At 41.0% G+C, this 6,432-nt stretch overlaps 1 protein-coding gene across 2 annotated transcripts in view; it reads right to left on the reverse strand.

Moving 5' to 3' along the window:
• The window catches only part of si:ch211-214e3.5 (zinc finger protein 518A), a 99,229-nt gene extending 93,302 nt beyond the window's left edge, over positions 1–5,927 (reverse strand). For both annotated transcript variants that reach the window (XM_037691003.1, XM_037691002.1), the window contains exon 1: positions 5,815–5,927. The gene's annotated coding sequence lies outside the window, so the exon portion shown is untranslated. The remainder of the gene's footprint in view (positions 1–5,814) is intronic.
• Between the last annotated feature and the right edge of the window lie 505 nt (positions 5,928–6,432).

A 6,432-nucleotide genomic window follows, 5' to 3' on the forward strand; every position in this document is an offset into this window, starting at 1 on the left:
ATATATACATACATATATATACACATATATATACATATATATATATATATACACATATATATACATATATATATATATACACATATATATACATATATATATATACATATATATACATATACACATATATATACATATATATATATACATATATATACATATACATATACATATATATACATATACATATATATACATATACATATACATATATACATATACATATATATACATATACATATATATAGATATACATATATTATTTTTCAAATTCATTGCTTGCTTCATTATGTACAGTCAGAAAAAATGATCTTGTAAGGCTAACAACAAAGACCTTTCGTTCAGTAATGGCACTTCTCTGCATTTAAAAAAAAACAGTGTCTAATGATTAACCACCTGTCGTTTCTTCTGTCTAGGCAAGAGACGCAGTAGATTGTCTGCAAAAGACCATGCTTTGATTGTGGCGCTGAAAGATGGCGAGAAAGAGGACCGGGAGCAGCGTGAGAGACACTTTCGTCTTCTTCACGCTGATGCACGCGAGGCAAGGGAACAAGAAGCAGTTCAGCGAAGAGAGGAGGCTGCTCAGATCTAAGCCTTCAATCAAGCCTTCCTTTGTGTGCTGGGAGATCTTGCGCGTGCCATGAGACCTGTGTGACTGTTTAGAATTGATAATCAGTAGGTAGTAGTACTTTTAATAGTTTTTAGTGTAGTAATTTTGTTCCAGTAGTTAATTTTGTTTATTTTTTTTTACATTTATTACTTTCAAATAAAAGACTTGTTTCTTATGTCCTGTGTCTGCATGATAATTGTCAATGTTAAAAGCTGACAATATTTCTATTTACGTTCATAGTGAATGTTAGGCAAATTTGACATTTATCCCTTTTATACATTTAAGATTTTATGATTCCTAAGAAAAGATTTCTACAATTTGTTTACTGTTATTAAATTAGTCTTTTTTTGTTCCAGGATGAAGTCATCACACAAAAATTTTCTACTTCAGTTTTTCCAGTGAAAATATGACAGCCTGTATTGTAAAGATGAACAGTGAGACAAAAAAATGCTGTTTGTAATTAGTTTATGTGTAATATAAAGTTAAATATAATACACATTAGATGTTAAATAAATGGTATATAAATAGAAATTAATTAGTATATATAAAGTACATTTATTTTATGGGTTTTTCTTATGAACCACAAAACTTAAGATTTAAGGAGAAATTCAACAATAATGTTCTTTAAATCTACAGATGCTCTTAAAAGCAGTTTCTGTGATGACAGCACACTGGGATTTGTTTATCAATTTTTACATGAACCTTGTTGTAGTGCATCTGTTCATAACAAAAGTCAAGATATTGTTAATACAGTACATTTTTATTATCAACAGCGACACTTACATGTTACAAAGACGGGTTTAAGGCATGCAGGTAAAGAAAAAATGTGTACAATTAGGGATTAATTTAAACAGTTAATCAAATGAGGATGAATGATTTATCATGAGATGCTCCATTAGAGCATTTCTGACATCATCTCTTCCTTCCCCAACTTCCTGTGTCACAGCCACACAGGGTGGCTGGGCAGCTGCTTCTGCATCATGTTCATCCAATACGGTCTCGTACGTCTCTCCATGACTTTCACACAGGTTATGTAGAGCGCAGCAGGTCATCACCATGGACTTAACAAGTTCAACATCACAGTCATTCCTTTTATGAAGGCAACGCCATCTTCCCTTCAGCCTACCAAAAGCATTTTCCACAACTACCCGTGTACTGCAAAATTTTTGGTTGTGCATCTGCTGTTCTGCTGTTAGTCTTCCAGTGTCAGAAAAATGGTTTTAAGAGCCAGTCCGGCAATGGATAAGCTGAGTCACCCAGGACGTAGTAGCCAGTGGACGCTGTGCCAATGGTCCTGAAATGAGCTGGGAATAGGTTTCCTCTCGTGGCTAGCTCCCACAGTGTGGACAGTCTCAGAACCCTGGCATCATGCAGGCTCCCTGGCAATCCAGCAAACACGTTCCAGAACTGTCCCCTTCCATCCACAACAGCTTGCAGGATAATGGAATGCCAACCTTTTTGATTAAAATAATCAGTGTGAAAGTGCTGTGGTGCTATTATGGGAATATGACTGCCATCAATAGCACCCACACAGTGTGGGAGCCCCCACCGGTTCTCAATGTAAAGGGCCATTTCTCTTAACTTCTCTTCATCAGGAAAACGGATCTGTTCTGGCACCAACAATGTCTCTGCTGCAGCACAAAACTCCTGCACACATCTACACACCGTAGTGATGCTGACGCCAAAAAGATGTCCGACACTCCTGTACTCTGATCTAGTTGCCAGCTTCCACAGTGCAATTGCCACCCTCTTCTTTAATGACACACATTGGCGGAAAGTTGAATGTTGTCGCTCCAGAGCCGGTCGTAGTTTATTGCACAGGTAGATGAATGATTGTTCTGACATTTTGAAGTTCCTCAACCACTGACTGTTTGTGAAACCAGGTACAATAACGTCACACCACTGAGTAGCTCTGTTATGCGCCCACACTGTAGGTCTGCTGCGATTATTATTATTTAGCAGGCGAATCATCTGAAACACATACACGGCATATGTATTACTAAACTGTTTTTTACCAACATTTATGTACTTTTACGCTCGGCTTTTATAATATGTTATTGCATGCTATAGCAAAATAGCATTTTAGCTTACCCGCACACGTCGTTTAGCTTGCCTCCTGTCTTCTATTTTGTAACGCTCTAGGGCTTCCCACACTCTCCTGTACTTCTCCAGAGTTCTTTGCCTTGCTTCCTGAAGCCGTTTCTGACTCTCTTGTCTTCGACGGCGTTCAAAAAGCCACAGACTGAGAAGTAAGTTGAACAAAGCCACGATACCCTCCATTTTGTTTTATGGTCGTCTTCTTCTAACACTTAAGTGGTGGCTAGTACAATAGCTTAATGGCGCACTACCGCCACCATCTGGTAATACATGTTGGATTCTGGACCCCGCCCACTGGAACCGGTACTGAAAGCATAATGGAAACACAACCTGTACCGTACCGAGTAGAGTAGAACCGTGCTGTACCGGTACTACAGGTACTAATGGAAAAGGGGCATAAATTGGTCAAATGGCCAAAAACACCTGGATGGAGATTGGTCAGTCATTGTGTATGAAAGAGTATGTCTGCAGAAAAGTGTAGAGCTTATTTTCATGATAGATTTGTGGCCAAATGATCAATGCAGGGATGGAGTGGAGACCCTGGGAGGAAGAAACTTATGCAGTGATGTATAGTGAGAGGGATTTACTAGGAGGTCTACATTGTGTATCTTGTGGACTACGAAAGGTGTGAGCGAAAATGACCGTCCCACAACCACATGACTGCAAGTCGACTGTTGTGCTTCAGATGGAATATGCTGGGTCCTTAAGTTATCAGAACCATGTGGGCAAGGCTACACCAACTTTGGATTGTTGCCACAAAACACATATTTAAAACAAAACTGTTCTAACTAACAATAAATAAATAAACTCATCTGCACCAAAAGCTTTAATTCAATTCAGTTTATATATAGCGCCAAATCACAATAGAAGTTGCCTCAGGGCACTGAATAGAAACATTCATATACATACAAAAACCAATTAGCAAAAGGAAAGAAGTCAGCAGTTGAATCTTCACTTCGTCATAGTCTCCAATCCTGAGCAAACACAAAGGCAACAGTGGAAAGGAAAAACTCCCTTTAAACAGGAAGAAACCTCCAGCAGAACCAGTCTCCGGACAAGCGGCCATCTGCTTTGACCGTCTTTAGTCAAAAGGCTTGGTCCGGTCCTCAACACATCCACATGTAAATAGTAAATGGACTGTACTTATATAGCTCCTTTCTGTCTAATCAAGATATTCAAAGCGCTTTACAACACAATCTGTGTTCATTTACCTCCACAAACACATTCATACAGCACTCTACTACATCTCTACAAAGCTAACTGAACAAATCATTGTAAAGAGACTAATCAGTGTTTTTAGATCACATTCATACACTGATGGGACACACATCAGAGACAATGAGGGGTTTAGTGTATTACTCAGGGACACTTAAACATGGGATTGCTGGTGGAATTGAACCCCCAACTCTCCCATTGGAGGACGACTGCTATAACTACTCAGCTGCAGCCGCCACATTGTCAATATTCCACCATCGCCTGAGCCCCACCCACAGAGACTAGTTACATATTCAGATGGGGGCCGAGATGGTGTAGGGGCAGCAGCCGACTCGGGACCCGAACATCCTGGGTTCGATCCCCAGTCATTGCACATCTCGTGGTGTCTCTGAGCAGGACGCCTTATCCCCAGTTGCTCCCCGGGTGCTTTTAATAGCTGCCCACTGCTCCAGCTGTTGGTGGATGGGTTAATTGCAGAGAGCCAATTTTGCCATTGTGTGGGAACATACAATGATGACAACACATAACACACATTATTTTTTTCCTGAGCGTCATCCTCTGACCTGATAACACCTTGAAACTGTGTCAGATAACGTGGAGAGGTTACAGGCAACTTAAAATGGACCTACTGAGGCGTGGCCATGATGATGTGGCCACTTTTAACATCTCAAGATGACTTTAATGGTGTAACTTCCACATAATTCATCTAGTGAGGCTGAGTTGCCGCCACTTTAGTTTAACCTTGTATGTACGATCTCATGCGATGATGTGTAAATTGTTGTTTTGATCATAAATGTTGCACTCTTACCACAGTACAACACAGAGAGGAAATAACAACAGCAATGGGGCAGTTACAAGTTCTTACTGGGGTCAACATAACCAGACTACAGTTGTTAACGTGCAGCAAAGAAAAAAAGTTGTAATAACTATCCATCCATCCATCAATCCATTATCTTTACCCGTTTATTCCATTTTGGGTCACGGGGGTCGCTGGTGCCCATGTCCAGCAGTCACTGTGCGAGGGGCGGGGTACACCCTGGACAGGTCGCAAGTCCATCACAGGGCCACATAGAGACAAACGAGACAAACAACCATTCACTCTCTCACTCACACCTAGGGACAATTTAGCGTTACCAATCAGCCTAACATGCATGTTTTTGGTCTGTGGGAGGAAACCGGAGCACCCGGAGAAAACCCACGCATGCACGGAGAGAACATGCAAACTCCACCCAGAAAGGCCCCTGGACCGGGGTTTGAACCAAGGACCTTCTCGCTGAGAGGCAGCAGCACTACCAGTTGTGCCACCGTGCTGCCCGTTGTAATAACTAGCTAACTCAAATTATTTCTTCAATATTCTAAATGCAAATTGAACAAAAACTTTATTCAGAAAGATTTAACCTACACAAAGTAAGCAATAAAACATGATGAGTGATGTAATCGAATAATAAAGCCAGTGAACACCTGAGAAGATGCAGACAGGTGGACACAACATGATGGAAGCCATCAATGAAGCCTGGAGGTTAACAAAAGAAAAGTTGATTGTTCCACACATGAACCTCCTCATAAATCTCTTTAACTTCACAATGAAATGTGACAAAAGCCCAAATCTCAACCAAGTTAAGCTTCATTGTTAAAGAGTTTATTTTCCCGGGGCTTAAGTTTGTCCTCCACGATAAGTTGGTTTGGAGGAGCCGTGAGGAGAAGCTCAGGCAGCGGGAGAACACGGAGTCCAACCTGGACCCGCACGGGTTTGAAGCCTGCTTCCTTAATACAATCCTTCCAAACCAATACAAACACAGCGCCTCGCAACAAGACCATTTTATTCTCAGGTATTTGACACCTAAATAAAGCCCCCACGCGTTCAAAGTTACAGGAAATAACTTCTTTCTTACTGTGAGTTCGGACGGAAGTTCGGGCTGTGTCCCATCAACGTCCGACATGCTGGTGAAAGCAGTCCGGCTCGGAAAAGCTGAGAAACGTAAGATACATTTGGCTTCCTTCTCCCTGACGGCGGCCATGACACTACATCCGGGTACTGCTGAGTGTCTGTACTGTGGTAAAGAAGCGGATTCGTCTGTTCTGTTCGTTAAACGCCATCATGGCGCCGCGGTGACGCTTTTATCCACACAAACAAAAACAACTTTTACTGTGACGGAAATATGTTCAGTTCAACAAGAACTCCATTTGAGCGTGTCGTTGTTGCAGCATAAAGCCTACGTCATCCCTCGCGCGCGCGTGTGTGTATCTTTCTGGGTGAACTGAACAAAGATGGCGGATGCGAGCTATTTCCGATTCAAAGGCGTTCATGTTAATCTAAATAATACAGTTGATCTCCAGACATATTACAAATGTTAATAATACTAATAAATGAAGTCACGTGTCCATGCCTCTCTACCAGCAGGTCGTGTAATATTCAGTTCAGTTTGTTAGCACAAAATCACAACAGAAGTCATCTCGGCACTACCCCTTAGCAAAAAGAAGTATACTTGAAGTTTAATTTATTTAGTATA

Source organism: Nematolebias whitei, chromosome 17, assembly GCF_014905685.2.
Source record: "Nematolebias whitei isolate Nwh7 chromosome 17, NemWhi1, whole genome shotgun sequence".
Taxonomy (NCBI): Eukaryota; Metazoa; Chordata; class Actinopteri; order Cyprinodontiformes; family Rivulidae; genus Nematolebias; species Nematolebias whitei.